Here is a 27,985-nt window from a genome sequence, read left to right on the forward strand (position 1 = left end):
CTGAGCTCCAAGGAGGCTAGCACTTAGCGCTGCCTGGTCTCACTAGGATGAATATTTCTTCAGCTGGAGAAAGTAGGAGACAAACCTGACTTTGGTCCTTGAGGGCTGGAAGAAAGAGATTAAGGTAGTCAAAACTATTATGTGCAACTCAATTCTACAAATAACTGTAATAATAATAATAATAATAATACCTTCTACATGGCCTTTGAAACTTTCACATCTGCTCTCTTGTCATATTCTTACAACCGTCCTGTGAAATAGGCAGAGCAGACGTTATGACTTCCATGTTGCAATGGAGAACACTGAGGCACAGGGAGGCTAAAGATCTTGAGGTCTCTTGGTTAATGGCTGAGCTAGAACTGGACCTCATGTCTTCTGCCTTCTGACCTTAGGACTTCTTTGTTGGACATGACTCATGAGAGCTATTATGAAGCACTTTCCAACCTTGTTTATGGCCATGAAACCTGTGAAGAAGGAAGAAAACTAAGATTCATTTATCAATAAATACTGTGAATGAAGCTCTGGGCTCTGAGGGTCCAAAGATGAACAAGATGTGGCATCTGCCCCTGAGCAGCTCACTTACTTCATGGTGCCCTGTCCCACAGTGTCTTGCTTAACTAATTCTCTCATGTTGGTGCCGAACAGAATCACCAACCACAATATCTCAAAAAGTGACCCCCACCTTTTAAATAAATTAATAAATATACACACACTCACACATACATTTATTGTGGTAACATATATACAACATAAAATTTCCCTTACTTAGCCACTTTCAAGTGTACAGTACAGTTGTGTTAATTATATTCACAATGTTATGCTACAATCACCACCATCCATTACCAAACTTTTTCATCATCCCAAACAAAAACTCTGTACCATTAGGCAATAACTCCCCATGCTCCATCCCTTACAGTATATATACACTGTATGTATATACCACATTTTGTTTAGCCATTCATTGCTTGATGGACACTTGGGTTGTTTCCGTCTTTGATCTATTGTGAATAATGCTGCTATGAACATTGGTGTACAAGTATCTATTCAAATCCCTGTTTCCAATTCTTTTGGGTATATACCAAAGAGTGGGATTGTTGGATCACGTGTTAATTATATGCTTAACTTTTTAGGAACCGCTAAACTGGTTTCCGCAATGCTGGCACCATTTTACATTCCAGTGAGACACTCCTAACTCACAGAAAACAACCTTTAAGTTAGATTCCTTCCTTCTTCTGCAGACTTTGTAGCTCAAAAACCCACTGTGGATTTAAGTCATCACAAGCAAAATGGATTCAGAAAAGCCCAGGACTGAGTGAGTCCATGAAATGAGCAGAAGCACCAAAAGGCAAGTTAGGACCCTAGTGGTTTCAGTTTTTATGTACAGGAATATAACACACAACACAGGAAAAGAAGTTATTTGTTTTGTTTCTTAAGACCACCTTTACGTTAACCCATCTTTAAAACAACAGCAAATGCACTAAGAGCCAAGCGATTTGTACAAATGAAATTAAGTTGTTCTCATGCTATAAACATTGGAAATTAGATCTGGAACATAGAAGGGGTCTTAGAAATCATCTAATTTACTGACTTCAATTTTCAATGAAGAATCTGAGGACTCAGTCATAAAGATAGTAAGTAGTATTAGCTACTATTTATTGCTCCCCACTAGGAATCAGGAGCTATGTAAGGAAATCTACCTGCATCGTATCTGGCCCTCATAGCAAGGCTGCAAGCTTGAGGTTATGTGCAGTCTACAGATTGGGGGTCAGGCCCAGGCAAGTGGGTGACACTGAGGGGCACAGCCAGGTGAACCTTAAGAGCTGGATTCTGGAGCTGTGCTCCCAGCCCCATCTCCCTCTAGTTGAATGTAAGTTGTTTACCCCACTCCTCTGCGTCTCAGTTACTTCATCTGTAAGAAGAGATAACACAGGTCCACCATTTCAAAACCCTTAAAGCTCCTCAAACTAAAAATCATATTTATAACTCATTTGGAAGTAAAACCTGACTTGAAATAATTTGCTGCAAAAACCTGACTTCAGTTGACACAAGGCCACTTGAAGTCTTGGTTTACTCAATATATGTATTTCACTACAAAAATATGGGTATGTTTGATCACAGGATGCTGCCCCAGATGCCGCAGGATGTTATGTCACCTACAGCGCATGCATCTGTTTACCTCTCTAAAATCCCCAAATTCTGAATCTCCAAACACTGCTGGACCCATGGGTTTTGGGTGAGGGATTGTAGGCCTGCAGTATACCTCTCACAGGGCTGTAAATATTAAATGAATTACTATTTGTACAGTGCTTAGAATATTACCTGGCACATAGTAAGCACTATGTACGTATTTATTAAATAAAAAAAAAAAATGTCTTGTCTAAGTCACACAGGTAGTAAGCCAGCGAAGGTGGTTCTGGTTTTTGAATGCAGGAATGTCGTCTTCTGCGTGTGCCTGGCCTCCTTTACGGCTTCAGGCCTGGTGCTTCCTAAACAAGTCTTGTTTCTGCAATAAATGGAAGCCATTTCTACCTTCTGAGATCAGATGATTATTTAGTGAAATAAAGTTCCTGTTTTAAGAAACAAGATGAATTACCCCTCACATCAGGTGTATCCCACATGCTTCCTGGCTTGTTTCTATCCCAGTAGAAACAAGTGTGATCTAGGCCCGGCTACAACCGAATCACGCAGGCACTGATTAAAAGGAAGCCTGTTCAAAGATGAGTCCCCTCTTGCCCTCGGTGTGTGCAAACAGGGCATAGCAGTGCAGGCGCCAGAAGAGGCCTCGGGGGAGGCTGTCTTCCCAGGCATGCCAGGCTGTGGAATGCAGCCCAACACTGAGGTCTAATCATTCCCCCTTAGCAACATACAGCCCCCTCTGCAGCTCCAGCCATACCACAAAAGTTATCCCCTGCCTCTCAGAATGGCGTAAGACCTGAGACTTGAATAATGTTTAAGAGACAGGTGGTAGACACCACAGAGCAATCTGTCTTTGGGCATACTTCATACAACACTCATGAAAACGTGGAATTGCTGAGATCACCGAAATCTGTAAGTTTTTGCGGCCAGGGGACCCGCGCCCCTCCCTGCCAGGCTCAGTCCCGGGGGAGGAGGGGCTGTCAGCTCCAGGAAGGAGAAGGGAGAATTGCAGTGGCTGCTCTCATCAGAAACTCATTCTACTGATTCAAACTCCAACCATAGATAGACTGAGGCCAGACACCAGAGACTCTGAGAGCAGCCAGCCCAGCAGAGAGGAGACGGGCATAGAAGGAAAACAACACGAGAAGCTCCAAAGTAAAAGCAGAGGATTTTTGGAGTTCTGGTGAACACAGAAAGGGGAAGGGCGGAGATCAGGCCTTGAGGCGCATATGCAAATCCCGAAGCAAGGCTGATCTCTCTGCCCAGGGCACCTTTCCTTAATGGCCCTGGTTGCTTTGTCTATTAGCATTTCAATAACCCATTAGATCTCTGAGGAGGGCCGTTTTTTTTTTTTTTTTTTTTTTTTTGTTTTTGTTTTTTTTTTTAAATCCTTTTTGCTTTTTCTAAAACAATTACTCTAAGAAGCTCAATACAGAAAGCTTCAAAGAATTGAAATTTGGGCACGTCAAGTCAAGAGCAGAAATAAGAGAGCTCTGAGACAAAAGGCAATAATCCAGTGGCTGAGAAAATTCACTAAACAACACAACTTCCCAAGAAAAGGGGGGTGTCCGCTCACAGCCACCATCCTGGTGGACAGGAAACACTCCTGCCCATCGCCAGCCCCATAGCCCAGAGCTGCCCCAGACAACCCAGTGTGACGGAAGTGCTTCAAATAACAGGCACACACCACAAAACTGGGCGTGGACATTAGCCTTCCCTGCAACCTCAGCTGAATGTCCCAGAGCTGGGAAGGGGGAGCAGTGTGAATTAACAGAGCCCCATTCAGCCATCATTTGAGCAGACTGGGAGCCTCCCAACACAGCCCAGCAGCCCAGAACTGCCCTGGGGGGACGGCACTCACCTGTGACATAGCACAGTCATCCCTCAACAGAGGACCCGGGGTGCACAGCCTGGAAGAGGGGCCCACTTGCAAGTCTCAGGAGCCATACGCCAATACCAAAGACTTGTGGGTCAGTGGCAGAGACAAACTGTGGCAGGACTGAACTGAAGGATTAGACTATTGCAGTAGCTTTAAAACTCTAGGATCATCAGGGAGATTTGATTGTTAGGGCCACCCCCCCTCCCCGACTGCCCAGAAACACGCCCCACATACAGGGCAGGCAACACCAACTACACACGCAAGCTTGGGACACCAATTGGGCCCCACAAGACTCACTCCCCCACTCACCAAAAAGGCTAAGCAGGGGAGATCTGGCTTGTGGAGAACAGGTGGCTCGTGGACGCCACCTGCTGGTTAGTTAGAGAAAGTGTACTCCACGAAGCTGTAGATCTGATAAATTAGAGATAAGGACTTCAACTGGTCTACAAACCCTAAAAGAACCCTATCAAGGACAGCAAATGCCACGAGGCCAAAAACAACAGAAAATTATAAAGCATATGAAAAAACCAGACGATATGGATAACCCAAGCCCAAGCACCCAAATCAAAAGACCAGAAGAGACACACCTAGAGCAGCTACTCAAAGAACTAAAGATGAACAATGAGACCCTAGTACGGGATATGAAGGAAATCAAGAAGACCCTAGAAGAGCATAAAGAAGACATTGCAAGACTAAATAAAAAAATGGATGATCTTATGGAAATTAAAGAAACTGTTGACCAAATTAAAAAGATTCTGGACACTCATAGTACAAGACTAGAGGAAGTTGAACAACGAATCAGTGACCTGGAAGATGACAGAATGGAAAATGAAAGCATAAAAGAAAGAATGGGGAAAAAAATTGAAAAACTCGAAATGGACCTCAGGGATATGATAGATAATATGAAGCGTCCGAATATAAGACTCATTGGTGTCCCAGAAGGGGAAGAAAAGGGTAAAGGTCTAGGAAGAGTATTCAAAGAAATTGTTGGGGAAAACTTCCCAAATCTTCTAAACAACATAAATACACAAATCATAAATGCTCAGCGAACTCCAAATAGAATAAATCCAAAAAAACCCACTCCGAGACATATACTGATCACACTGTCAAACATAGAAGAGAAGGAGCAAGTTCTGAAAGCAGCAAGAGAAAAGCAATTCACCACATACAAAGGAAACAGCATAAGACTAAGTAGTGACTACTCAGCAGCCACCATGGAGGCGAGAAGGCAATGGCACGATATATTTAAAATTCTGAGAGAGAGGAATTTCCAGCCAAGAATACTTTATCCAGCAAAGCTCTCCTTCAAATTTGAGGGAGAGCTTAAATTTTTCACAGACAAAGAAATGCTGAGAGAATTTGCTAACAAGAGACCTGCCCTACTGGAGATACTAAAGGGAGCCCTACAGACAGAGAAACAAAGACAGGACAGAGAGACTTGGAGAAAGGTTCAGTACTAAAGAGATTCGGTATGGGTACAATAAAGGATATTAATAGAGAGAGGGAAAAATATGGCAAACATAATCCAAAGGATAAGATGGCCGATTCAAGAAATGCCTTCACGGTTTTAACGTTGAATGTAAATGGATTAAACTCCCCAATTAAAAGATATAGATTCGCAGAATGGATCAAAAAAAATGAACCATCAATATGTTGCATACAAGAGACTCATCTTAGACACAGGGACACAAAGAAATTGAAAGTGAAAGGATGGAAAAAAATATTTCATGCAAGCTACAGCCAAAAGAAAGCAGGTGTAGCAATATTAATCTCAGATAAAATAGACTTCAAATGCAGGGATGTTTTGAGAGACAAAGAAGGCCACTACATACTAATAAAAGGGGCAATTCAGCAAGAAGAAATAACAATCGTAAATGTCTATGCACCCAATCAAGGTGCCACAAAATACATGAGAGAAACATTGGCAAAACTAAAGGAAGCAATTGATGTTTCCACAATAATTGTGGGAGACTTCAACACATCACTCTCTCCTATAGATAGATCAACCAGACAGAAGACCAATAAGGAAATTGAAAACCTAAACAATCTGATAAATGAATTAGATTTAACAGACATCTACAGGACATTACATCCCAAATCACCAGGATACACATACTTTTCTAGTGCTCACGGAACTTTCTCCAGAATAGATCATATGCTGGGACATAAAACAAGCCTCAATAAATTTAAAAAGATTGAAATCATTCAAAGCACATTCTCTGACCACAATGGAATACAATTAGAAGTCAATAACCATCAGAGACTTAGAAAATTCACAAATACCTGGAGGTTAAACAACACACTCCTAAACAATCAGTGGGTTAAAGAAGAAATAGCAAGAGAAATTGCTAAATATATAGAGACGAATGAAAATGAGAACACAACATACCAAAACATATGGGATGCAGCAAAAGCAGTGCTAAGGGGGAAATTTATAGCACTAAACGCATATATTAAAAAGGAAGAAAGAGCGAAAATCAAAGAACTAATGGATCAACTGAAGAAGCTAGAAAATGAACAGCAAACCAATCCTAAACCAAGTAGAAGAAAAGAAATAACAAGGATTAAAGCAGAAATAAATGACATAGAGAACAAAAAAACAATAGAAAGGATAAATATCACCAAAAGTTGGTTCTTTGAGAAGATCAACAAGATTGACAAGCCCCTAGCTAGACTGACAACATCAAAAAGAGAGAAGACCCATATAAACAAAATAATGAATGAAAAAGGTGACATAACTGCAGATCCTGAAGAAATTAAAAAAATTATAAGAGGATATTATGAACAACTGTATGGCAACAAACTGGATAATGTAGAAGAAATGGACAATTTCCTGGAAACATATGAACAACCTAGACTGACCAGAGAAGAAATAGAAGACCTCAACCAACCCATCACAAGCAAAGAGATCCAATCAGTCATCAAAAATCTTCCCACAAATAAATGCCCAGGGCCAGATGGCTTCACAGGGGAATTCTACCAAACTTTCCAGAAAGAACTGACACCAATCTTACTCAAACTCTTTCAAAACATTGAAAAAAATGGAACACTACCTAACTCATTTTATGAAGCTAACATCAATCTAATACCAAAACCAGGCAAAGATGCTACAAAAAAGGAAAACTACCGGCCAATCTCCCTAATGAATATAGATGCAAAAATCCTCAACAAAATACTTGCAAATCGAATCCAAAGACACATTAAAAAAAATCATACACCATGACCAAGTGGGGTTCATTCCAGGCATGCAAGGATGGTTCAACATCAGAAAAACAATCAATGTATTACAACACATTAAAAACTCGAAAGGGAAAAATCAATTGATCATCTCAATAGATGCTGAAAAAGCATTTGACAAAATCCAACATCCCTTTTTGATAAAAACACTTCAAAAGGTAGGAATTGAAGGAAACTTCCTCAACATGATAAAGAGCATATATGAAAAACCCACAGCCAGCATAGTACTCAATGGTGAGAGACTGAAAGCCTTCCCTCTAAGATCAGGAACAAGACAAGGATGCCCGCTGTCACCACTGTTATTCAACATTGTGCTGGAAGTGCTAGCCAGGGCAATCCGGCAAGACAAAGAAATAAAAGGCATCCAAATTGGAAAAGAAGAAGTAAAACTGTCATTGTTTGCAGATGATATGATCTTATATCTAGAAAACCCTGAGAAATCAACGATACACCTACTAGAGCTAATAAACAAATTTAGCAAAGTAGCGGGATACAAGATTAATGCACATAAGTCAGTAATGTTTCTATATGCTAGAAATGAACAAACTGAAGAGACACTCAAGAAAAAGATACCATTTTCAATAGCAACTAAAAAAATCAAGTACCTAGGAATCAACTTAACCAAAGATGTAAAAGACCTATACAAAGAAAACTACATAACTCTACTAAAAGAAATAGAAGGGGACCTTAAAAGATGGAAAAATATTCCATGTTCATGGATAGGAAGGCTAAATGTCATTAAGATGTCAATTCTACCCAAACTCATCTACAGATTCAATGCAATCCCAATCAAAATTCCAACAACCTACTTTGCAGACTTGGAAAAGCTAGTTATCAAATTTATTTGGAAAGGGAAGATGCCTCGAATTGCTAAAGACACTCTAAAAAAGAAAAACGAAGTGGGAGGACTTACACTCCCTGACTTTGAAGCTTATTATAAAGCCACAGTTGCCAAGACAGCATGGTACTGGCACAAAGATAGACATATAGATCAATGGAATCGAATTGAGAATTCAGAGATAGACCCTCAGATCTATGGCCGACTGATCTTTGATAAGGCCCCCAAAGTCACCGAACTGAGCCATAATGGTCTTTTCAACAAATGGGGCTGGGAGAGTTGGATATCCATATCCAAAAGAATGAAAGAGGACCCCTACCTCACCCCCTACACAAAAATTAACTCAAAATGGACCAAAGATCTCAATATAAAAGAAAGTACCATAAAACTCCTAGAAGATAATGTAGGAAAACATCTTCAAGACCTTGTATTAGGAGGCCACTTCCTAGACTTTACACCCAAAGCACAAGCAACAAAAGAGAAAATAGATAAATGGGAACTCCTCAAGCTTAGAAGTTTCTGCACCTCAAAGGAATTTCTCAAAAAGGTAAAGAGGCAGCCAACTCAATGGGAAAAAATTTTTGGAAACCATGTATCTGACAAAAGACTGATATCTTGCATATACAAAGAAATCCTACAACTCAATGACAATAGTACAGACAGCCCAATTATAAAATGGGCAAAAGATATGAAAAGACAGTTCTCTGAAGAGGAAATACAAATGACCAAGAAACACATGAAAAAATGTTCAGCTTCACTAGCTATTAGAGAGATGCAAATTAAGACCACAATGAGATACCATCTAACACCGGTTAGAATGGCTGCCATTAAACAAACAGGAAACTACAAATGCTGGAGGGGATGTGGAGAAATTGGAACTCTTATTCATTGTTGGTGGGACTGTATAATGGTTCAGCCACTCTGGAAGTCAGTCTGGCAGTTCCTTAGAAAACTAGATATAGAGCTACCATTCGATCCAGCGATTGCACTCCTCGGTATATACCCGGAAGATCGGAAAGCAGTGACACGAACAGATATCTGCACGCCAATGTTCATAGCAGCATTATTCACAATTGCCAAGAGATGGAAACAACCCAAATGTCCTTCAACAGATGAGTGGATAAATAAAATGTGGTATATACACACGATGGAATACTACGCGGCAGTAAGAAGGAACGATCTGGTGAAACATATGACAACATGGATGAACCTTGAAGACATAATGCTGAGCGAAATAAGCCAGGCACAAAAAGAGAAATATTATATGCTACCACTAATGTGAACTTTGAAAAATGTAAAACAAATGGTTTATAATGTAGAATGTAGGGGAACTAGCAGTAGAGAGCAATTAAGGAAGGGGGAACAATAATCCAGGAAGAACAGATAAGCTATTTAACGTTCTGGGGATGCCCAGAAATGACTATGGTCTGTTAATTTCTGATGGTTGTAGTAGGAACAAGTTCACTGAAATGTTGCTATATTATGTAACTTTCTTGGGGTAAAGTAGGAACATGTTGGAAGTTAAGCAGTTATCTTAGGTTAGTTGTCTTTTTCTTACTCCCTTGCTATGGTCTCTTTGAAATGCTCTTTTATTGTATGTTTGTTTTCTTTTTAACTTTTTTTTCATACAGGTGATTTGAAAAAAGAAGGGAAAGTTAAAAAAAAAAAAAAAAAAAAAAAAAAAAGAAAAAAGAAAAACAAGGGGAAAAAAAAAAAAAAAAAAAAGATGTAGTGCCCCCTTGAGGAGCCTGTGGAGAATGCAGGGGTATTCGCCTACCCCACCTCCATGGTTGCTAACATGACCACAGACATAGGGGACTGGTGGTTTGATGGGTTGAGCCCTCTACCATAAGTTTTACCCTTGGGAAGACGGTTGCTGCAAAGGAGAGGCTAGGCCTCCCTGTATTTGTGCCTAAGAGTCTCCTCCTGAATGCCTCTTTGTTGCTCAGATGTGGCCCTCTCTCTCTGGCTAAGCCAACTTGAAAGGTGAAATCACTGCCCTCCCCCCTACGTGGGATCAGACACCCAGGGAAGTGAATCTCCCTGACAACGTGGAATATGACTCCCAGGGAGGAATGTAGACCTGGCACCGTGGGACGGAGAACATCTTCTTGACCAAAAGGGGGATGTGAAAGGAAATGAAATAAGCTTCAGTGGCAGAGAGATTCCAAAAGGAGCCGAGAGGTCACTCTGGTGGGCACTCTTATGCACACTTTAGACAACCCTTTTTAGGTTCTAAAGAATTGGGGTAGCTGGTGGTGGATACCTGAAACTATCAAACTACAACCCAGAACCCATGAATCTCGAAGACAGTTGTATAAAAATGTAGCTTATGAGGGGTGACAATGGGATTGGGAAAGCCATAAGGACCAAACACCACTTTGTCTAGTTTATGGATGGATGTGTAGAAAAGTAGGGGAGGGAAACAGACAGACAAAGGTACCCAGTGTTCTTTTTTACTTCAATTGCTCTTTTTCACTCTAATTATTATTCTTGTTATTTTTGTGTGTGTGCTAATGAAGGTGTCAGGGATTGATTTAGGTGATGAATGTACAACTATGTAATGGTACTGTAAACAATCGAAAGTACAATTTGTTTTGTATGACTGCGTGGTATGTGAATATATCTCAATAAAATGATGATTTAAAAAAAAAAAAAAAAAAAAAAAAAAGAGACAGGTGGTAGTAGCATTTTCCAGAGGCAAAGCTGAACCAGGGAGCTGAAGATGAGATGAGTCTATGGGGTCACTGGCCCTGCTCCAAAGTCTCTGGTGACATCGCAGGAGGTGGCTAACTAGCAGGGTCACGCTGGCTCCCTGCAAGCTGACCTAGGGGAAAAGGTTTGCTATCCACATGAGCACATCCTTTTAACCTCGTCCCAAACAGCCATGAGCCTTCTAGAATGGGTGTCTGCTGCAGGAATATGTACGTGCACATATCCATGTCCCATGCCTGCATCAGGGTTGCCGCCAGCCTCCTGTGTCAAAAATTCCAACAAAACAGCTGGTAAGCGGGACTGTAATTAGAAACGATTTTCCTAGCACCATGACAACAAGACATCATCAAAGCTCATGGCAACAATCCATCTCTCACCTTTCTCGGCCAGTTCTGGCTTAGATTTCTCATGTCTTAAAATATACTTGCCTGGCTGGCAGTGTGCTGACTCACCTGGACTAGGATTTAATAGAACAGGCAGGAGGTGCGTTCTTCCGCAGAACTGTCAAGAACTGTCAGGTATGGCACCTGAGGTCTTTCATTTCACACCTTGCTCCTGTCAAAGGCAAGACATAGTTTTTCCTCTCCCGTCAAAGTTGGAGTTGCCAAAGAAAGCAAAACGGCTAGGACGCCTCACACTTTGGCACTTGCATTAAATAAAGTTTGGAGTTACCAGGCAGGTTTGCCTGAGAATCTCTTCCTCTTCTTCATCCCAGTGCCAGATGGGATCTGTGTGGTTTTTTTCGTTTTGTTTTTCAATTCAGTTTTATTGAGATATATTCACGTACCCTACAATCATCCAGTGTACAATCAATTGTTCACAGTACCATCATATAGTTGCGCATTCATCACCACAATCAATTTTTGAACATTTTCATTACTCCAAAAAGAATTAAAATAGGAATAAAAATACAAGAAGGATACCTGAAACATCCCATACCCCAACCCCCCCATTATTTATTTAATTTTTGTTCCCATTTTTCTACTCATCTGTCCATACACTAAACAGAGTGTAAGCCACAAGGTTTTAACAATCCACAGTCACACCGTGTAAGCTACATAGTTATATAATCATCTTCAAGAATCAAGGCTACTGGGTTGCAGTTCAACAGTTTCAGGTATTTCCTTCTAGCTATTCCAGTACACTAAAAACTAAAAAGGGATATCAATATAATGCATAAGAATAACCTCTAGAATGACCTTTCAACTCCATTTGAAATCTATCAGCCACTGAAACTTTATTTTGTTTCACTTCTCTTTACCCTTACGGTCAAGAAGCCTTTCTCAATCCCATGATGCCAGGTCCAGGCTCATCCCCGGAAGTCAGTCCCACATGGGGCACGTGTTTTGATACGGCTCTGTAAAAAGTGAATGTTCGCATGTAGAATCACTCTGGAACATAGCTGGGTCCTCTTGTGGCACCTCAGTCAGGACCAAGTTCTAACTGATGGGATGTCATGAATCCTGAGTACTTCAATGCTTTAAGAACACTTTGGAGATTGCATTGTTGGGGAACTTGAATTAATAAAAAAGCAGGGTTGGTAATTCTCCTGTCAACTAAGCTTGTTTAATTCTACCTGAATTACCTGGGCTATATGCTGTGGTATGTTTGAAAATGCTCTGGAGTCATACCTGGACTCACATCCTAGGTTTGCCACTTTAATAGTTGTGTGACTTTGGCCAAGTTACTTAACCTCTCTGAACTTCTGTTTCCTCAGCTATCAAAGTGGGAATGGTATCATCTTCCCAATTACATTGTAGTGACTATCAAGACAAATCATGAATGTGAAAGGCAGATTCTGGGACATAAATGCTATTTTCTTTTCCTATCTCTTCCGTTTTCTGCGATTTGAAATGAGCATTTTTTTCTGGCTAGCTAATGATCTAACTTTAGCACATTTCAGTATGTGGCTATGCATACTTTTAGAGTTTCATAAATAATTCTCCAGGAAGTATTAGTAATTATCAACACACAGTTGCTGAAGTCATGAGAGGTGATTTAGATGGTCTGGAGAGAGTTACGGGAGCAAAGCCTCTGTTGTGACTTTCAGAGACTTGCAGGAAGTGAGTTGCAGTTTCATTTAGAAAGGTCTGCAGAAATTCTCTGTGAAATGTGATAAGTCAGGCAAGGCTCCTGAGCACCTGCCTGGCCCCACACGCTGCCCTCTCCCTCACAACTTTCTCCAGCCTTCCGTCCTCCAGTTAGAGCCTGTCCAGCCTGCCTCAAGCGCCAGTTGAACTCCTCCAGGATGTTCAGCCAAAAAATATCTCACCAGCGCTTCTAGTCAGAACCACAAGTTTTAGTATCTGCTATTTTTCCCACTTATTATTTCATCTGTTTTGGTCTTGGCTTCCTATCTGATATTAATGGAAAGAGAATGGATTTGAGTCCTGTTGCATCCCTTATTAGCTGGGTCATTATGGACAAATGACTCCATCTCTTTGAAACTCAATCTTCTCATCTGTAACTGGGGATCCTACATCCTTAGGTTACTGTCAGGGCTAATGGGAGTAGAATGCATACTGAAGTATTTCATCAACTGTAAAGTGCTGAGACAAAAAGATTATTCACACCCCTTAAGAGGGTATATCTGACTAACGCATAGTAAGTGAACATAGTAAGTGCTACAAAACATGTGTTATGCTACTTTTTGATCAAAAATGTTTGCCATGGGAATGCTGATCAATCCCCAAACGCCCCTGGGGATGTCACTGACAGTCCTGCAGGGGGTCTGGTGGGTTCCCCGGGTACTTTTCTAAGGGGAATCCGACATTCACTGCTGTACTCACTGTGTCCCAGCCCATGCCTGAGCCGTCCTGTGGGTATTAACAAGTTTCCCTTGCCAGGTGTGGGGTAAATGAAGACAAAATCAAGAATAATTATCCAAATTTTACAGGTCTCCTTTAACCCAGCCCCCAGCAAAGCACCTTTGCCCTGAATTTGGGGAGTCCCTGGGGTAGGGCATCTTACATGTCCAGGTACCAGGCACTGTCCGTTTCTCCACTCTGCCATCTTGCACTGGCAAAGTTGTCATTCTCTCTGTCGTTTATGGGGTCACCATTACAGTGACCCATGTACGCCAGTGGTTTACGGAGTATTTAGCAAACAACATTTTTAGCTTTTAGTGACAGCTGTGCCTAAGACTCAGACATGGATCCAATATGGGGCAAGAGCAGGGATGGATTCCAGCCCCTGTTTCTCCTGTGTTTGCAAGACCACTCCTTCCCCCAACACCAACACTTTGCCACCTGGTGAGCTAACCACACTTGGCCTGTTGAACTCCTCAAGAAAGGGAGACTCCCCAGGCCCCAGCAGGGGAGGGTTCCCAAAGGTTAACAGACACGTCCGAATCTAACAGAGGCTGTGGCTTGCACCCTCCCATCATGCAGATGAACAAACAAAGCCTGAGAGGGTTGATGAACTTACCCAAGGTCATACAGTCAACACGTGACAGAATCCAAAACCACCCAAGAGCAAAATCCAAACCCCATGTTCTTTCTCATTCAAATCCCATGATCAAAGTGGCAACATGACATGTTGTTCAGGCCTGGTGTCCACACAGGAGGGAACGCTGTGCCAGTCACTGTTTACTGTACAGACTCTTCTCCTCCCAGGGCCTAAGTCTCTTTCTGCTTGGTTTCCACCAGGAGTTATACTTTGAGCATAAAATATTGGGAGTTCCCTGCCATGTCACCTTCTTTCCCATCCCCAGCTGCCATCCCAATGGTCCCACAGCTTATTTCAGTGTTATTTTGCTCGTAGTTAAAAGAACATGGAGCTTATACAGGTGACAGAACAAGCTGGTATTGGCTACAGCAAAGGGACACCTTAGTCCATGTCACACTTTCCTGTGGCTGCTGTAACCAACTACCACAAACTGGGTGGCTTAAAACAACAGAGATTTATTCTCTCGCAGTTCTGGAGGCCAGAGGTCTACAATCAAGGTGTCAGCAGAGCCACACTTCCTCTGACGTCTCTAGGGAAGGACTTCCTTGCCCCTCCCCTGGCTTCTGGTGGTTGTAGGCAATCTTTGGTGTTCCTTGGCTTATAGACACATCCCTCCATCTCTGCCTCCATCTTCACATGATGTTTCTCTGTCCGTGTGTGCATCTAAACTTCTCATAAGGACACCAGTCGCATTAGACTAGGGCCCACTGCCCACCATAATCTGGTTTGGCCTTATTTTAATTAATTATACCTTCAAAGACTCTATTTCCTAATAGGATCACATTCACAGCTTCCAGGTGGACATGTATTGGGGGGTGGGGGGGCACACTATTTAATACACAACAGTCATTGTTAGTAGATCTGAGAAAAACACAAATTACTTGTCTTGGTCTCTAAAGCCCTTGCAACCTGGCAACTGTACAGGAACCCTCTGCTCCAGCCTAAGGGTCTACATCTGACCCTGAGCCCCCTTCACTCTCCTGCTCCCATCAGCTGTAGCCTGGCGCCCAGTGCCCCCATGTATCCACCCCAACACAGCAATCCTCCCAGCCCAGTCCAGTGACTTGGCATCTGCCCCCATTCCTGTTGACCAGTTTTCAGTGGGGCCAGCACCCAGTTCTGTCCTCCAGCCTTCTTGGCCAAGGGCCTGGGCCTTCTCTCCTGGCCTTGCCAATGCCTCTCATTGGGAGCTGGATGTTCTTCTCCCCCAGAAGCTGCTGCCTGGGGACCTGTCCATATCTAAACAAACCCTCTTCTCTCCCACAGAAAAACATGACTTCATTCCCATCCACTCATGTCCCTCCCCTCCCCGAGGAATGAACTGCCTGCCTCAGATTCTGGCTGCATCAGCTCCATTCACCAGATGAGAAAAATTCTTTGGGGGGTAGGGTGGGGAGGATGTACACCAGCTTGGCTTGGCCTAAGCTGGCCACTTCCCAGGAACCCTGAGATCAGGCAGCTTTCTTTGCTGGGCTCCTAATGTACCACCAGCTGCCAGCTGCTTGGGTGCTCGGATAATTGGGGGAGCTGGGTCTGCAGGATGAATTTCTTTCGGACTCTATTTTATACCACATAGCCCCCACCCCATATTCCTCGACAACTCCATTCTCTGCTTTACTTTTTCCTATAGTGCTTATCACCATTTTGACATACTCTCTGTCCTCCTGCCCTCCTCAAGAATATACTCCACGAGGTTTTAGTCTGTTTTGCTTGGACAGGATGTGGCCTATGGTAGATGCTCAAGAGGGACCTGTTGGTTGGCCGGCGGGAATGCCCGTGTCCTTGGCAGGCAGGGTCAGAGCACACATCCTGAGGTGCCGGGAAGCCCAGGAGTTCTTGTTTCCCAGCTGTCACAGGGCCCAGCTGCCTCGGGGCTGCCAAAGAGGATTTCCAAACCCCCTGCACCTTAACCACAGCAATGAAATGTCTACAAGCGCATCATGGGCACTGCACTGGGCCCGGTGGGAAATGCAAAGCCTGTGGGCAGCTTATCATCCCAGCTGATGTCTGAGCAACTGCCTCACTGGAAAATGGACTGTTCCCTCTTCCAAGCCCCCAGTTTGCCTTCGTGCCCCGGTGGAGCTCTATGTTACCCTCCTGTCTCACCTCCTTCCCAGACAGGGGCCAGTATACTCATTTTCACATGCCCAGAGCCCAGCACAGGGCAGAGAAGCTACAAAGGCTGTTATAAATGTTTGATGAATCAATGAATACCTGAGATTCCACATGCAGAGAACGCCAAACCCATCTGAATTAATTATGTGACTCAAACGCCAGGGCATGATATGTTTATTTCCCATTATTGTGATGAATGTTTTTTTTTTTTTCCAGAGAGTTTTTCAATTCTGAGATTTAAGTTTTATGTATCACAAATTTCAAGATATCCCTTATGGAATAATACATAATACTCTTTCTGAAAAGACACAGCATAAATTTTAGAGTAAAATTGATGTTCGTGCTTCCTTTCCCTAGACTTTCATTATCTCCTTTTACTTAGGGTTGATTTTTTTTTTTTTTTAACTATGTGGAAGTGTTTTATGATACTGAAAACAAAAGTCTGTGAAGAAAAACTGATGTTGCCTTTATTATCTCTTCATGCCTGGGATAATTAAACTTTTTATTTATTACAAAAAAAAAAGGCAATACTGATTATCCAGTTTCTCTTGGATTTAGGAGAGGATGATTTACTTTACAAAGAGGAAATAATACAGAGAAAGAAATAAAATGATTGTTATCTCCACATCAACGGGAGAGTGTGAGCATTTTCTAAATGGAACTAGTTAAAATTATTGGATTTGACTAAGCTTTAAACCATACTGGATATTTAGTTGACTTCATCTTCTAACTCTAATTATTAAAATTAATTTAATAGGTGTTGTAAATTTTAAGAGGGGGGAGAGATTCTGCTTTATAATTTTCAAAATCAGTTGTTATACTGATCAATTTATGGATAAATGCTTGGGTACCAATTCATTTCATGCTTTGGAGACACTGCACTCATCCATGTAAGTTTTAGAAAGTTAAACTCAGAAGGCCACAATAGTGTACCTCAGATGAGCTGCCTGCCCATCCTCTGTTACTCCACTTTCTGCTGTCGACATCCTGATTTTCCTTTGGGGAGCCACTCTCAGTTCATGAAGCTAGGAATAGTCATGTGCTCATGTGGATTGGCCAATCAGGGATTGATTCAGAGATGGGCACATGACTAATGCTGGGCCAATGAGAACCTGACCTAGGATTTTTGCTGGTACTATTAAGAAAGAGGGCCCTTGCTCTCCTGGATTGCTGTAGCCTGGAGTTGCTGCCTGAGAATGATGCCAACATAGAGGAAAGCAGAAGGATGGTAAATTTAACTCAGTCTGCAATTTGATGTACCAATGAAATAAAATTTTTCTAGTTTGTCCATAATCAATCTGGCCCTCCTCCACTGGTTAGCAGGGGGAAAAATTGGTTTAAAGCTTCGTCCAATCTAATAATTTCAGTATCCCTATTGAGAACATGCAGATTCTCAGATAGCCTCTTCCTAATTCCTCTCCTCTCATAAAGATGAGTTCTGGATACATGGCCCACATTCAACTTGTCCACAGCATGTGACTGACCTAGTTGGTAAAACACGGAAATGCATATGGCAATTGGTAAACAGATCCTTCCCTGGGTCTGTTGACCACTCCCCATTTCCCCTTCCTTGGACCCTCCCCTCAAGCTCCCTACAATCCATCAACTAAAGCATTAATGATAGCCACAGCAGGTCGTCTCCATTCTGATTGGTCAGTGCCTGGATGGTTAAGGAGTTTTAAATGTTTTGATCCCTGGAGGGTGTATAGGGGTGGGGGTGGTAGTGTGGCTTCTGTGTCCTCATGACATTGAGAGGAAGTGAACTGGAACTTTTGTCCTTGTACTGGTCCCAGGTGTAACTGCCTGGTGTCTGCTGATCTCAGGGCAGTGTTCACTTTTTGCCTGTCCTAGGTGCAGTGCTGGCCTCTGACATGGAAGTCTGTGGATGCAGAGCTTGTGTTCCATTCCTAGTCTGAGGCAGTGCCCCAAAGGGGCCCCCTAGTTGGCTTAGCCTCTTTTCTGCTCTTCTGGGTGCTACAGACTCTCTTGACTTCTGGCTCGACTTCCCATCAGTCCTGGTCCCAGGGGTTCACTTGGCAGCCCTCCCCACTAAGTCACCTTGCTACAGTGGTGACCAGCTGGCCACAGATTTGATACTACTTCTGGGTAGGATCTAGGCTATGTGGGGACCTAGGGTGGCAAGAGAAGTCCACTTTGGGGCCTCCCTTTGCCTGGCCACATTAGGCTACCCAGGCTCTTTCTCTCCGACTCTACAGGGGGTGACTGGGGATAAGATCCTCCTCTGTCTTTGGGGTTAATCATTTTTCCAACACAATTGCCCCTCCTAGGCCTCTTGTCTTGCTCTGCTACTGCTCTCCTCCCACAATTCCCCCTTTCTCCCTCTCTAGACCTCCCATACATTAAACTCTAAGGTTTAGTCCACCAAACCCAGTCCTTGATACACTAAGGAGGTAGGTAAAAGAACATAGAGGATATTTTCTGGAGGCAAGAACTTGAACTACATGGCTATTGTCTTGCTACAAAACCCTACTGTCAGAAGCCAAGTGTCACCTTTTATTTTTCTTTGCATACCTTCTGGAAAGAAATTTCAACATCTCCAGGGCAGATGAAAGCGTTGAGTAGACAAAATTCATATTCTCTGAAAGGCAAATGAGAAAAGCTCATTAATAATTTCAAAACAGGATGGCTAATATATCTGACAACATATTTTAGGCACCTGAATCTAACCATGCCTAAAGCCAGTCTACCCAGTTTAGCAAATGGATGGATTCCATTTTTTTCTTTTTTCCTTTTAGCTGATTAGAGTTGGGTTTCAGTCACTTGCTACCAAAAAGTCCTGATTGAAATGTTAATAACAGTATTTATTTCACACTATTTGTGTGGTTCCCGGCACAGCTTCACATGCAAATGAGGCTGAGTAAATGCATTTGATGGTAAGAGAGCAGCCACAGTTAAAGCCTTCCTAGAACAAAGCTTGTTTTAAAGAGCTCCATAAGTACATTCCTAAATCATCAAAGTGCATTTCTTCTTTTCACATAGAAGAAAACAAACCAAGAAACAGAAATCCTTCTTTTGTGTTACCTGGTGTCATAATCCCCTCTCCTCCCACTTCCTCTGGGGATGGTGCTGGGGGCTGTCTTGAGATGCTGATCTATTCCTCCCCACTAACTCCCTGCTTCTCTTCACCATAGATTCATGTTTTAGTTTCTCATATTAAAATAATAATAATAATAATAATAATAATAATAATAATAATAATAACAACAAAAGGCTCACCCAGCCTCTTCTAGATGTAACTTCTTCCCTGTCCAACAACTCTCCTGAAGAAGTGGTGTGTTCCCACCACCCTGCTTCTCCTCTTCCTTGACTCCACTGACTTTGAGCCCACTGTGATTGGCTTCTGTCTTCACATCTCCACCAAAACCAGCGTCGCACAAGTCATCAGTGACTTTCTCACTGTCACATTCAACAGACACATTCCAGCATTTGCCTGGCATTTCTGTGGCATTTCCCTCTCCTGACCACTTCCTCCCCCGGAGAATCTCTTTCTTTGGTTTGCTTGATGCCATTATTTCTGGCTTTCTTCCTACTTATCTGACCCCTCCTTAAGATCCCTTATTTGACCCTTAGAAATTGGTATCTGTCAGGGATCAGCTCTGATCCACTCCATTGTCTTCTCTTCCTGGCCACTCTCTGGGCCGTCTCAGCCCAGCACCAGCTTCGATGACCCCCTGGACTGACTGTTCCCATATGTGCACGCCCAGGCCTCTCTCCTGCGATGGGCACTCATATTCCTAACAGCTGCCTGGAGGTCTTTACCTGGTTGTCTCACAGGAACATCTAAACCAACAAGTTCAAACACGCCATCTTCCTCTCAGACCAATTCCTGTTCCTCCATTCCTTAGCACAGCAAATCCAGAATATAATGTACCCACCCAAAGTACTGTGTGTCAATGGGTGAACGAACCATAGGGAGACAGAAAAACTGGGCTCTAACTTGAGTCTGGAACTTGATGTCATTTTTTCTTGCACTGTTTTTCACTGCTTCTTCATTAACATGAGGGTGTTGCCGCAGATGTTCTTCAACCCTGAGGATTTATGATTCCACACTACTCCAGTCTGACACCTTGGGTGCTTAACCACCATTCCTTCTTATCTTCCTAATTCTGTTCCTCTTTCTTGTGCCTGTCGGCCTAGGAAAATAGTTGAAAGGCCCCTGAGATAAAGTAGGACTTAAAACATAAATTAACGCACTTTCAAAGACATTTCACCCTGATACGAAGTCCCGATGTCTCTCTGCAGTCCCTATGAGTCACAGTGAGAGTCCGGAGGAAGCAGCTGGAGGAGAGATAAAAAGAGGCCATTTCCTGCTTCCTGTGTCAGGTCATGTAACCCTGTGTCAGGCTCCCCAGGAGCTGCACACTGGAAAGTACCTTTTCTCTCCTTCCGCATGACTTCTATCTGGAAAGAGTACGGTGATCGTCTCATGAATGCCTATGAACCTAGCACCACTTTTCAAAACACTGTCCCTCCTGAGCAGTCAGCCCATGAATATTTTGAGTGCCTTCCGCGTGCGAACACTGTGCTAACCAATTTGTACCTTACTTCAATTAAGCCCCAGTGATCACAGCAGGTAGGTCCTATTTTTTTAATCACCGTTTCGCAAACAAGGAGACCAGGCTTAGAGAAGTTATGTGACTTCGCTAAGGCCAAACATGTATTAGCGTAGTTCTGCAAACCGTCAAATTAAACCCAAGTCCGTTTACTCTATGCTCATGTCTGGGGCTGTAACGGTTACACTGCTTCTGATGTATCCGTGGTTGTCTTTCATAGTCACATATACATTTAGTACACACTATCCAGTCGCCTGGTAAATGCTAACTAAACCATTCCAATAAGACCTGCACCTGGTCTCAGCTACTAGAATCCAGAAATGCAGCTTTGGGCACTTCCCATCACCTGTCTGCCTCAATCTTGTTATCTGTAAAATGGAAGAAGTAAGCAGATATCCCCTGAGGGGACTGCGTTCTTAAAATTCTGTGGATCTTTTTCAATGGTGCAGGGTCACTAACGTGCTGTCACGAACGTGCTGGCGAGGCACAAGCCACAACACACAGCTGCTGGGTTCTCTGCGAGCAGTCCCCGCCTGGTGCACGGGTGACGCATGCGCTCTAGCCTGCTGCCCGAGCGCCTAAGCGCTGAGCGGACGCGGCTCCTCTCTACGCATGCGTATGCCCAGGCCCTTAGATTGCCTTTGGTGGGTGCGGACCCAACTACCTCCCCTGGCGCTGGGATGATTAGTTCCCCTTGCAGGGCTGGCGGTGAGCTCGGCCGGAACGAGTAGGCCTCTGCGGGGGAGATACCTGGCCCTCCTCAGCAAAGGCCAGCGTCTCTGGGAGGCATTTTGCAGCCTCCGCTCCTTTGGACGTGCTGGGGAGCACGGAGAGGCGGTTCCTTCTGAGCACAGATGGAAACGCTCTCCTGGCACTGGTGTTTGGGTTGTGGAGGAGGGGAAGCTCCAGATCTCTGTCAGCTGGGAAAGCCAGGGAGGATTTTCCTCTCAAAAATTATTCTGCTGATTAAAATAAAAGATCTTAAGTTACACTGAGGACATTTATCCAGGTTGGAGGTGGGGAATGGGAGGTGTGGAGGCGTCACCGGATAATACTAACTACTATAGGGCAGTGGACTCTGCAGGGAGGCAGACCGTTCACTATTGCTTAGGGATGAATAAGGAAACCTGGGCAGCTGTTTTTACACTGGTTGAAACTGTGTGTGTGTGGTGCCGGGGGAGGGGACAAGGGGAGCGCTTTCCTCACTCATCCCCTGATCTTACTCCCAGTCCTCCTGGGGGGGTCCCTCCCCAGAAATTAAGCATTTTCCTTTTTTTTTTTTTTTTTTTTTTGGAAATCGGGGAAGGAGAAGGGATACTAATGGTGAAAATAAACGAGATATCAGGATTCTGAATAAAAAATGTGCATGATGCAGGGATGGGGGCGGGGGAGGAATACCATCTCAGTCCTTCCACCCCTTGTTTGCCAGCTTTTGAATGTCCGAGTCCAAGGATATTGATCTCAGTTTGTTCTTTCAGGCTCAGGGAATGTGGAATTGCCTCTGCAAGGTCTCAGCCTACAGTGCCCTAGAAGAGACAGGTTCTCCCCCTTTGTTGTTGAGTGTATGACTTCATCCTGTTAGGGCTTAAAGGAAAGTCCTTTTCTTCAAATGGGGATGTTTAGGCTGGGAAGGCGGAAGGCTGCCCAGGAAGGCTGCTTGCTTTGAATTTTCACCCGATCTGAGCACCCAGAGTCTGCGCCGGTGTTTTCCTCCGAATTAACGCGGTGCTGACTGAACTCAGCACCCCCGGAAGATGTGGTGTGGGGAGGGAGGCGAGCTGTAGGGGAGCTATTGCTGACGTCAATTCATTTCCGATCATTTAATTTACTATGTTTTCATTTAATCTCATTTTATTTTCCTCCCAAGTTTTAAGCAGTCCGGGAAAGAAGACCCTGAAAATAAGTTAAAAAGTTAAACAAGTATGAAATAACCCTAAAATGAGAGTGAGGTTGCAGGGATTCACCATCTTAAGGGATTGCTTACGTGACTTTTTAGCGGTTTTGTTTGAGAATTATGGAGTAAAAAACAAAAAACAACCCCAAAAGAACAAAACATCTCTTCGCCAGGAAAGAAAGGTTACCTGGAAGGCTCTTTATTTTATGTGTCACGTTTAAAATTCACCAGATTATAATAGGATATAGGGTGGGAGTGTGTGAGGGGTAGGGGAGGAATTTTTGAATGTTTCACCCATGACTAATGTCTCCAACAATGAGAATTAACTAATCTTTGTCTTCTGCAAAGGGAAATTGGAATTCAAAGTCATGGAGAAAATCCCTGTCCCAGAAACTGCCGTAGCCTCCTAGGGCCCTGCACAAGCTGGGCTCTTAGGAATCTACCACTTCTTCCAAAAGCAGGTCAAAGAAGATTCTGTTTTATTAAGGAGATAGTACAATTCCAGGGCTCTTTGATAGCAGAAAATCCCCTAACACCCCCGTTATCTGTATGCCAGATCCTTTTAGCCAAACTTGGGGAGAGATCCCAAATTATCATTATTATGGTTTTTTTTTTTTAATCTGTGTATTTGTTTATTCTGTTTTGTTTAAAAAAACAGCAGAATTTCTATATACAAATGGATACAGACCCTAGGATATCCTCACACCACCAAAAAAAAAAAAAAAAAAAAAAAAGTGGGAACAGGGACATCCACTACATCCCAGGAAAGTACTCTAGGAGGGGACAATTCCACACTAGTCCCTCTCCTCACCTTTGACAAGTTTAGAGGTTATGGCTCCTTGTATACTTCAAATGTGGGCAAACCTCTCCCCTCCCCAATCCATCATCCATCTGTCACTAAAGATCCATGGCAACTAAACCCAGGTCTGAAAATCAGAGAACCAGGCTCTTGAAGACTCTTGAAGAGATTAGATTTCATAAGAGATTTGTATCAACAATTTGCCTTTGTGGACAGTCTATCAGAAACCATACTGAAAAGAAGCAAAATCTAAACTGTCCAAGTTCAAAACTCAGTTTTCTTTGTCATACTGGAGTGCAGGAGAAAGGGTTCCGGAAGTGGCGATTTAATTTGTAGCTAATTCCAGCAAAATAATTATAGACTGCTTCCAGCTTGAATGAGCAGTGAGGTATAGCTTCCAATAGTTACTTATTTTAGTAGCACTCCCTCAGGATGAATGCTCGCTATTTTCAGTTGCATGTAGGAAAGCCAAGGGCGCTGCCAAGCTGCATCAAGTTGGCATCATATGTGTGAGCTGCCAAACGGGATACTTAGTTCCACTCAGATTCATTTCTGATTTGCAGTTGGCGTGTGACCTTTTTCTTCATTCAATTTAGGATCCTGATCACTTCCCTTCTCTGCCGTCCTACCTTCCCACCTGGCTCTACTCCCACATGCAGCTTTTGGCTGAATCCATCTAATAATAACAGTGTGAGTGCCAAGTGGGTTGTATGAAATCCTTAGGGAGAGATGTGAAATGAAGCGCTTTGTTCTTTAGGGCTCCTAGGGACCAGAGTGTACCCATCAACAAAAACAAAGTCATTTGCAGTGAAATTATACATCTCTCTCTCTAATTTATGCATAATGGAATAATGCTGGGATTGTGCCTTAAAATAGCTCTTCTTATATGTGGTAGGCACTTGTGACATGGCCCCAAAGATCACTACCTCCTAGTATTCATGCCCTTGTGTAACCCCCAGTCCTTGAAGTGGGCTGGACCTAGTGACTTGCTTTAACCGAATAAAATACAGGAAAAACATGGATGTCCCTTCCAAGATAAGGGTACGAAAAGACCACAACTCTCTTTCTCTTTTCTGAGCCAGATGCCATGTTGTGAGTATCCCCATGAAGAGGCTCATGTGGCAAAGAACTGATGTCTCTGGTCAAAAGCCAGTGAGGACCCAAAACCAGACAACAGCCACATGGGTGGGCCTGGAAGGGGGTCCTCACCAGGTTGAGCTTTGACTGCAGGTCTGGCTGTCCCTGTGACTGCAGCCTACGAGAACTTCAGCCCAAGGATCACTAATCTACACCTGGATTCCCAACCCACAGAAACTGAGGTAATATGTTTGTTCTTTTAAGCAGTCAAGTTTGGGGGTAATTTGTTATGCAACAATATATAATATAGCTTATTCCCCAGAGCAAGTAAAGACCCTTCAATGACCCTGCTACAGCCCTGCCTCCAGCCTCATAGCCCCCGCCATCGCCCCTGAGGCCACTTTTTGGCCACACCTTTCTCTTAGATGCCTTTGTACCTTTGCACAAGCTGTTCCTTCTGCCTGACATGATCGGCCCCCTCTTCTCCATGATATAAACTCCCACTCACCCCTTGACACCTGGCTCAGATGGAGCCTCCAAAAAACTTTGATAACTTAGCCTGGTAGAGCTCCTGTCCCCTGCCTTGGCCCTTCACAGTGCATTGCCTCTACTGCAGCACATCTCGCTGTATTGTTCTTATTGGTAAGGCTGCTAGACTATGACTCCTTAAGGGCAGGAAACTTTTCTTCATCTTCCAGTCCCTGGTGCCCAGCACAGGGCAGTGCGAAAACACCATTAATGGAGCAAATTGATGGGCTGTTTTGCAGAAGCAAGTATCCCAGGGAGAAGAGGTCATCTCATAATTTGTTCCACTCCCACCCAATGCAGGACTGTACTATAGCATCCTCAAAGCATTTGGTAAAAGAATGCATTGATTAATTGGGCAATAAATGTATTTTGAGCGCTTAATTGGCAGATCAAGTCTGAGAGCAGCTTTCTTGGTGTGATCCCCGTTCTTCAGGCCACCAGTTAGGTCATGGGAGCTTGAAAGTTGGCACTCCTGTAATCTGAATTGTCATCATCATTTCAACCATGACCTTTGAGTTGATATATCCCAGGCTCAGACATTCCTTCCCTTCATTTTTGGAGAAAGCAAGAAAGAATGCATCAAAGCACTCCTAGGGATGAGCCATGCAACTATCTGTTAGACGGATGGATGCGTTTGTACCTCAGTAGTCCACAATCTAGCCTCTGGAGAGAAGGGCTTGTTGTACAAGAAGGGATTCTTAAAGGTGTGTAATACATTGTTAGCCTATCTATTCCATCACCATGTCCTAAGAGTTTTACCTCCTAAATAGAACTTCATCCTTCTCTCCTTCATGCTCTTCTCCTAGTTGTGAACTCACCTATAACAGCTTCCTAACTGGTCACTTATGACCCTTTCCAAGCTCTCTCCACAGGCAGCCAGAGCAATCTTTCTGAAATGTACGTTTGATCACATTACCCCTCTACTTAAAACACTTCGGTGGCTCCCAAGCATTGTCTGTCCCTGTCTGCTCTCCAGCCTTGTCTTGCATCTCACTCCCTTGCTGTCTGCACTTCAGTAACGCCTGCCATCTTTCAGGTCTTTGAACACACATGTGCCGTCCCATCACAGGGGACACACAGGACCTGCCTTGTCTAGTTAATCCTATTGTTCCTTCAGATTTCATTTCACTCATCATTTTCTCAGAGATTTCCCTGGCATCCCTGATTAAATGAAACCCCCTTATTACACACTCAGGGCACCACGCATTGCCATGCTGTATTTATTTGTGTGTGTATTTGATCAAGGTTGTCTCCTATATTTTGTAAGCTCCATGATGGCAGGGACCATGACTGTCTTTACTGACACTGTATTATTGGTACCTAGTCCAGAGCCCGGCAAAGAGCAGGCGTTCAATAAATATTTGTTGACTGAATGGATGGATTATTGGTGCTGTTGAGTGGACATAGAGGGAAACTGAGAAATGCGGGATAAATGATAACTTAATGGAACCCAAGCCTGGGGCACAGTAAGATAAATCAAATGCACACTATTCTAAAATAGCTGTTAGAATTTCTCCAGACTAAATTCGAAGAGTGAACAACATTTACACTTTTATGTAACTCCCGTTCCTCCAAGTCACAACAACCCTTCCCCGTGGCCTTTCACTCTAACTCCCACCTGTTCCACCCCATCTAGCCTGGTGACGGGGACTCCAGCCACTCCAAGTCTCCCTCTCTTGGGGACTCATGCCAGATCTCCTGGGGTGGGAGGAGGGAAGGCCCAAGTTTGGGCTCCCTTTCTCAGGGGTTCCGCCCTGAGCACAGCTCCTGCAGCCTGTCCCCCAGGCACCATCTGCTTCTGACCCACTGCTTTGTCTTTCTCTGCAGAGGGTGCCCAATGGCCACCATTGTTGTGATCGTCTTGCTGGTGCTTATCCCCTCAGTGGAGGGGAACTTGTCTTCCTCCAAGTGTGTGAGAGTTTTTGGTCAACCTAGGATGAAGCAATAATTGTTTCACATCTCTTCTATCTCAGGTGATTCCCTCTCTTCCTTGATTCTCATCTCTCTCAATTGTTCTGAGGCAAAGCAAATAATTTTCCTTTATTTGTTCAAGAATCTTAAATCTTGGAGTCTAGGGCCTGCCGGTTGGTTTCAGTTCCCAATCACTGTTTCTCCCAGGGCCCAGGTGGCTGACACGACTCAAGGTGATGACCATTCATTCAACATTAACTGCATCAGGTAGAAATGAGCAAGACACTGCCCTTATCCCTAGGAACTCACCATCCTATGGGGCTCTTTGCAGGTGCCTTCATCTCTGAATTATGTATCCAACAGTCAGGCTGGGGCTGAGAATCCATCCTCTCTACCCTGCTTTTTGCCAAGAGCCAGGAGTTTAGAATAAGAACATTAATCTCTTTTTCTTCCAGCTTTTCTTACACAGATGACAATATGATTATACTTAACTTTTTAAGCACAGGTCTGCACACAGACTGGAGTCAAGGAGGGCTCCTGAGTCATTTGAGAGAATTACCTTTTTTTCTTTCTAGGTCTTCCATATCTGTGACTCAGAGGTGTGGAAAACCGGCGCTTCAAAAAAAAAAAAAAGAAAAAAAAATTAAAGGAGGCTTAAAGTGAGCAAAGCAGAGTGCTGGCAAGAGCCAAGCGCTGTTGCGATGGGAAAATCACAGGGTTCGTCATCTCAGAGAAGGCACGGTGATGTCTGCCTCCTCTCAGCAACACCCGCACAGGCTGGTACAGTCAGAACGCTGTGACTCGGGAAGGGATGAAAATACCCAGCTGACGATCA

The 27,985-nt window shown here is 43.5% G+C and overlaps 1 long non-coding RNA gene across 1 annotated transcript; it reads right to left on the minus strand.

The window, feature by feature from the left end:
* Positions 1 to 27,754, minus strand: LOC119538810. Its single transcript, XR_005217651.1, has 4 exons — positions 27,710 to 27,754; positions 18,900 to 18,966; positions 192 to 464; positions 1 to 105 (listed from the first exon to the last, which is right to left on the minus strand). It is a non-coding gene; the product is annotated as an uncharacterized LOC119538810 (long non-coding RNA).
* Between the last annotated feature and the right edge of the window lie 231 nt (positions 27,755 to 27,985).

The sequence above is a fragment of the Choloepus didactylus genome, chromosome 1, assembly GCF_015220235.1.
Source record: "Choloepus didactylus isolate mChoDid1 chromosome 1, mChoDid1.pri, whole genome shotgun sequence".
Taxonomy (NCBI): domain Eukaryota; kingdom Metazoa; phylum Chordata; class Mammalia; order Pilosa; family Megalonychidae; genus Choloepus; species Choloepus didactylus.